General features: G+C 41.3%; 1 long non-coding RNA gene across 1 annotated transcript; it reads right to left on the bottom strand.

The window, feature by feature from the left end:
• Positions 1-3,712: 3,712 nt before the first annotated feature.
• On the bottom strand, positions 3,713-5,349 carry LOC307044406. Its single transcript, XR_013809636.1, has 3 exons — positions 5,075-5,349; positions 4,628-4,895; positions 3,713-3,844 (listed from the first exon to the last, which is right to left on the bottom strand). It is a non-coding gene; the product is annotated as an uncharacterized lncRNA (long non-coding RNA).
• Between the last annotated feature and the right edge of the window lie 2,244 nt (positions 5,350-7,593).

A 7,593-nucleotide genomic window follows, 5' to 3' on the forward strand; every position in this document is an offset into this window, starting at 1 on the left:
AAGCAATGTTAGTTTTGTTCACAATTGTTTTAGTTAGTTTACCTTATTTCTTGTCAAAATAACCGTTAATACTATCGTTAAAAGGACCGGATCGATAAGCAGTATCTATATAAGTAGTAGTACAGTTAAAACCTTAACGATCCGAATAATCGATTAATCGTTTCATTAATCAATAGATTAATCGATTATCAAATTAGTCGTTTGTTGCAGCCCTACTCCGGGATACTCTGCACCTTCTACAGGTGCACCATAGAGAGGATCTTGACCTTCTACAGGTGCACCATAGAGAGCATCCTGACTGGCTGCATCACGGCCTGGTACGGCAGCTACACCGCCCTCAATTGTAAGGCTTTACAGAGGGGGGTGAAAACTGCACAGCACATCACCAGGACGGAGCTGCCATCCATGGACAACCTCTACTCCCAGCGGCTCAGGAAGAAAGCCCTCAGGATTATAAAAGACCCCCATCACCCCAGCCACAAACTGTTCTGTCTGCTGCCGTCTGGCAGGCGTTACCGCAGCATCAGGACTAACACCACCAGATTCAGAGACAGTTTCATCCCACAGGCAATAAGACTGCTAAACAACTGAACTGTTGTAACAACATCCATAAAATTCATCTGCTACTTAGTAATTATGTATCTATTTATCTAATATATCATTCCAATAGCTTACATATAGACTCTTATTTCACTACTTCACTTTTTTTAAAGTATTTTTCTTTTTGTATTTACTTTTTAATATTTACTTGCACTATATTTTTCAGTTTTTCTGTATTATTGTGTTGCACTGTTGGAGAAGCCTGTGACCTAAGATTTCCATCGACATAACTACACTGTAGCTATGTTCGTATGACAAATAAAGAACCTTGATCCGATTAATTTGATATTGATTGTCTGCCAATACCGAATCCTGATCCGATTCTTCTATTTCCCAGATAATACAGCTGCATCGTGTACACTAGCTCTATTTGTTTTTGCCATTGTAATTCACCATAAGCAATTGTTGACTGTAACGTCTATGCCAACCGACTGTCATTTTGTAATGTATTTTACTATACTTTAACGTCAAGTTTTGGCAACCACAGCAGCACAAATGTTAACGTAAATGTCAAGTTTTCTTTTTCAGTGTACTTATATCTGTATCAAGGTTTTGGACAGAAAACCTCAGCTATACCACCATTTTTAAAACTCACTTTTTCTCTCTGGCCTTTTAGGCTTCTCTTATCAAGAATAACTTTTATCCAGGACCTTTTCCCTCTCTAACCTCTCAAGGTTTTATTTGAGGGAAACGGTTTGCAGAGTGGCTTAGACAGGCCGGGGAGTGTTACGATTCGAAGTCACAGCGTACCTCCCTATCTCTCATCAATTTCCAACTAAGGCTCCAGTGGGGACCTTGTTCCCTGAGTGTGCCTCTCCACCTATGTTTCTTACTCTCTTACTTGCTACCCTTTGATCTTCTTGCTGTGGTCCTGTGTCCTGGATCCTCTATCCTGAGTTCTGGATTAAGTCGTGGGCTTCAGGTCGTGGGTTAACCTGTCTCTGCGGTCCTGCCTGGGTCTCGTCATGCTGCTTCCCTGAAGGCTCCCACAGGATTGTAGTTGACATCTTCGTAGATTCATCTTCTTATTAGAGACACATGCATTTCCTAACATTTGGACTACCTATGCTGTAAAATGTATTATCTCTTTGATTTACACACGGCATCTATTGCATGTCTGTCCGTCCTGGGAGAGGGATCCCTCCTCTGTTGCTCTCCCTGAGGGTTCTCCCATTTTTTCCCTTTAAACTGTGGGGTTTTCTCCAGAAGTTTTTCCTTGTATGATGTGAGGGTCTAAGGATAGAGGGTGTCGTTTTTCTCATACTGATATTTTGAACAATCTGTGTTGTTGTCTTAGCTGTAAAGTGTCTTTACTGTAGGCTATTTTTATTATATGTACAGCACTTTGGCTCTACCAAAAATCGTTTATAAATGTGCTATATAAATAAAACTTGATTTGATTTGATTGCAAAATCTTGGACAAACATAACAGGCTCAGCTGGGAAAATCTTTTAAAACACACTGATGCATGTCTCATTTTTAAGATTATAAAAGGCAAGGCACCCCCACCACTCTGCACTTTTATACAACAGAAAAATTAAAACAGCAGAACCACAAGGTTTGCCCTAAGAGGGGACTGTGTAACAGAGGCTGCGCTATACTTTTTCGCTGCTACGTTACAATCCTGTCCGTCACAAAATCCAGTCTTACCCGTCGGCCTTTACACAACTCTGGGCGGAACTGTCAACCGGGGTGGGGGGGTGTTATGCATGCCCATTGCTCATCGCGGGAGCGCGCACAGCGTAAAGCCTAAACTCACAGACGTGAGTAAATGATATTTACGGCAAAGTTAGGTTTGGAAACGGTATAATTTCCTTTTCTTGGCGGGCATGCATAACACCGGAGCCTCGCTGCAGTGTTTGTTCTAATCTGTCAAAATGATGGACTGCTTTCAGATTTTTCCGTCATTGTTAAAAAAATCCGTCATCGACGGAAACTATTCAGTTAACGCGACTCTGCTCTGCTCGACTCTGCTGTGTAGTCCCTCTTAGGTCCAGTTCCTTTGCTAAACAGTGTTTCTCTGTGAGGGCATCAACACTTTGGAACACAATACCAATACAGATAAGGAATAACACCTCCTATCATACATTTAACCACTATCTAAGAACTGGCTTTTAAGCAATCAAAAATGTGAACACTTTTAACTCAGCGCCATATAGATAGAAGAGTTACGACAGCGGAAGTCCAAAAACGGTTATCGTCACGTGGTTCATGCAGACGAGGATCGTTCCCCGGAAGTTCATGTCGGGCAATGTGAATGCATTGATAACAGGAGATAGAACTACGATTTTTGGTAATTATTAGTGAATAAAGGTTTTGATTTGCAATATTTATAAAACAAATCGATATGTGTATGTATTTACATCAATATGTTTTAAAAAATAAAATAGAATTTGCTAATATTAAGTGATAATATTAGGATTAGTGTGAACAACTAGTTTACATGTTAGGCTAACAGCGCTTTGGTTAAAGAGCATGTTGCTGTTTATAGCTTTGAATTCTTTAAAACCAATATTATCTTCTTAAACTTGTATGGTAGTGAGGGAGCGGATCTAAAGGAATGCTTCAAAATTCAGATTAGATTCATTTCTACCATTTTCTTAAATTCATGGTAGTTTCAGTAATCCCATGGTAATTGAGGACACAAGTTATCTAAATGACTAATGTCATCTTTATGGCTTTCAGAAAGGACAGGAGACCAACAGGTGACTATCAAAGGACTAGCAGCAGCAGCAGCAGCAGCAGCAGCAGCATGATGAGGATGATGTTAAATGTGTTGTTTTAGGAACATCCATTGCAAATACATGGAATTCAATAAACATTGAATAGCATATCATGCAGTTTGTCTGTGCCTTTTCCTCCGTGTTGTCCTGGTTTGCTGTGCTGCCTCCTAGTCGCCACCATGGTTTGCTGTGCTGCCTGGGGATGCTCAAATCGCTCAGAGAAAGGAGTACGAATGTACGGCTTCCCCACTGACACAGAGCGCAGGAACAAATGGCTGGCTCAAGTCAGCAGGAGCAATTTCACGACCAACAGCAAAAAAATATGTGAGGTTATTATATACAAACACTGCATTTGCACTTTTTCACAAAACGAAAACCACACCATTGGGAAAGCTTAATGTTTTGTTTAATACAAAAAAACAGGGAAAGGCTTGAAAAACACAGAGTTGAGACTCAGGGTGCAGGGTGAGGGTCTCAGTGCAGGTATTCAGGCTCCATTGAATCCCCCTCTGGTTCTTGTGCTGAAAGAGGGAGTAACAGACAGGAGAAAGGGTTATACACACCTATATAGCACACCTATTGGATGGGAAATTGCCTTGGGGAGATAAGGTGTGGTCTTTGTTCCCACCTGAAGTTATGGAACTTTATTATTTGTGAGTTTAACAAAGTATGACAAATGGCATCAGTAACAGATGTGATATGAATTTTTATATAAAGTTGTCTCCCATTCTTGGTCATATTTTATATACAGTATGTAATGAGTATAACATGTCCAGTAAGTTTAAAGTGTTTCCTAATACCGTGTATTCAACCACTATGGAATATGTATGTGGGCAGACAAAACTGATTTGTTCTGTGTGTGAAGTAACCTCAAGTCACTCCGCAGGCACATTTTGATGCAGACCAGTTTGTCAAGACAAAAAAGGGCAAGACTAGGCTGAGAGCAGAGGCTATACCCACATTCTTCGTGCATCGCCCTGTGATCAAAAAGAGAAGGGCCCCTGCACCACGATTCACCCCGGGACCTGTATCTACAAAGCCCATAGCTCATGATCACAGCTATAGTGTGAAAGGTGACACAGGTATAATAAGTATGAACTCTTAGTAACAAAAGTCATATTTCTTATTTTTAAGTGGTATAATATTTTAAATGTTCGAAAATCTACAGTGCCATGTCTTCTACTTACATTAGTCTCAAAGATTGAGGGAAGAAGGGATGAGGAGACTGAGAGAAAGGAAAGTGAGGGTGAAGAAAGAGAGGACATGGCTAGTGAGGAGAGATGGGGAGGGTGGACATCACCCACTCAGCCAGCAGCCAGTCAGCATACGAGGGAACCAGCAGCCAGTCAGCATACAAGGGAACCAGCAGCTAGTCAGCATACGAGGGAACCAGCAGCCAGTCAGCATACGAGGGAACCAGCAGCCGGTCAGCATACGAGGGGACCAGCAGCCAGTCAGCATACGAGGGAACCAGCAGCTAGTCAGCATACAAGGGAACCAGCAGCCAGTCAGCATACGAGGGAACCAGCAGCCAGTCAGCATACGAGGGAACCAGCAGCCAGTCAAACAGATCTATTAAAAAAATGTAAGAGAAAATTAAAGAGCCAAGAAGGAATCACCAAAAAAGCAAAGTCTGCACTAAGAAAAATCAGGAAGGAAAATGCAGCTCTCAAGAAAACAATGAAAATTAGGGACAACAAATATAAGAAAACGTTTTCAAAAGACCAACTTAAGGCATTAGGCAGACTCACCACAAAGGGGATGAAATGGAGCAATGAGACAATTAAGAAGGCTTTAAAAATTCGCTTTGCGTGCGGACCAACGGGTTACAAAACTCTGCAGGAATTGCAGATTCCCCTTCCAGGAATAAGGACACTGCAAAGAAGGATGCAATGTGTTAAGTTTGAGCCTGGTGTGTAACAGCTAACATCACTGCCCCTCCACCTGCCAACATCACTGCCCTCCACCTGCCAGTACCCAGCCAGCACCCAGCCAGAGGAGCGCAAACAACAAAAACAAGCAAGGTGTCCCGTCATGTACCTGGAAGTTTGGGTTGGCAAAATGGAGTAGGAGAGGGACTTGAAAAACCTTGGTGGCTCTCTACTCATGTTGTTACAGTTGTCTTGGTTACAGCTCTCAAATTTTTTTTTTGCCATTTCCACATCTTTAGAAAATATGAAATAAATGAAGTGAAATCAACCTCTTCCCTGGAGAAAAACTTTGATTTCTCTGTCTTGTGAGTTTGCAGACTTGCAGTTTTGCTCCTCCACCTGTAACATCACTGCCCCTCCACCTGCTATACAGTAGGTTACTAACAAGATTACTTATATAATACAGTGATAGAATACATGTTTAGTATGCTTACTTATATAAAACAGTAGTATTAAACTTACCTTGTGTTTTCACTCTCACTTAAGTCCCTCTCCCTTTGCCATCAATCCAAAATCAGCTGAGCTGCAACATTATACAGACAGGTACTAATCAACATAATCACAAGGACACAATATGGCTCTGCTAAAAACACTAACTCTTCCACGCACCAAAGTTATATTTATCTAATATTTAACTCCCTCCACCCCCGCATACAATCCCGTTTAGAAGCCCCTCTTCTTAATTCAACAACGTTGGACGAAATGACATTAAGAGAACGGAATTTACAATTAAAAGGCTGTTCAACGTGTGTTGCTAACTTGATCCGTTATCCTAGCTTTATCTGTTATCTGTAAACGTTCCCTAAATCTACTAATTTAGGGATAATCCACTGACATCCTTTAATACACATGTTAATTTGAATCAGATTTACTGATAATATCCGCAATATAAATCTTTAAACTTCTTCTTACCTTTAAAAGTCCGTCACGAACGGTCTATTATGCTGCAACTCTACAGCTCTGCTAGCCTTGGCGCTAACTTCCGGGGAACGATTGAAAGGCTCCACGATCTGCCATTGCTGTAAAAAAGTGGTCCATTGGAGTGAACGGAGATGACGTAACTCTCAGTCTATACGGTGCTGGCAGCTGCGTGTGTGTGTAAACTGCCCCGCCCCCTCGCAAGCAGGCGGGGGAGAGAGCTCTCTCGTCTGGGTTGGGAAGATCGAAAATACATTATAGACGCATTTTGTAGTCATATTGCATATTAGAAACGGAGTTGACGACACTAAGACTGCGATATAATGTTTATGTAGCAATAATACATATGACATATGTTTTAAATGTCTCCTATACCGATAAAAAAAGAGCGATAACGTTGGAGCTTAACGGGGTGTAGAACACATGTGATGACATCACCAACGAATCGACGACTGAATTAGTTGCCAACTAATTTGGTAATCGATTTTAATCTATTAAGTCGATTAGTTGTTGCACCCCTATCCTGGAGTCCATGTTGAACCTCCTCAGCTTGCGGCAGTGGCGGTTCTACAGGGTGGCACGGGGTGGCAGCTGCCACCTCAGAAAAATGCCTTGCCACCTGTTCGAAATTAAAATCAATGTTTTGATGGTATAATGTAGCTTAAACATACCGTCAGTTTAAACGCTCTTTTATACTGAAAAAACAGAAATTCTTGTGCACAACCAGTTAATCTTTTATTCTGAAAATCCTTCATCTACGGTTAGCATTTAGCATGTGGCTAATATACGATTTCCTAAAGAGGTGAATTGAGTAGCGAAATGACATGGAGTGGTGCAAACCGAAACCTACTGATTTAACACTACAACTATAGATGTCGAGATACTACCATGCTGAATATTAAATGAAAGTACAGTTTATTTGAATACATTATTGTTTACAGACGAGAGTAGCATGTGACAACATCCGGAAACCAAACCAGCCGTGAAGTATTTTCTGTATATTTTGGAGTATTGATTACAGCGTTTAGAATGTGTTACATGAAAAGTGATGAAAGAGAATATGAGGAGAAAAGGCGGGTTAAGCATGTATTGAATGTGAAAAGTACCAATCCTCTGTTTAAATGCAACAACGGACATTAGAGACGAGGCGAGCCGGCTGGCGGGGAGGAGCCAGCAGAGGATATATATAGCAGCACCGGACGAGGGATTCGCCCTCTTCTCTTGCTCATGAGAGCCAGATCACAGCTGTTTTCTGCTGGAACAATATTCTGTCTGTAACACTACCGCGCCTTTTTTAATTAAAGTATCCCATTTGAATCTTTTCAGAGACTCCATTTAGTCTCATTTTACAGCTTCTCTCCTGGACGCGAGAATAAAGAACATATTTAACAATTGGGGACCCGGACGTGATCTCGTTTCAC

The sequence above is a fragment of the Notothenia rossii genome (assembly GCF_949606895.1).
Source record: "Notothenia rossii genome assembly, chromosome: 6".
NCBI lineage: Eukaryota > Metazoa > Chordata > Actinopteri > Perciformes > Nototheniidae > Notothenia > Notothenia rossii.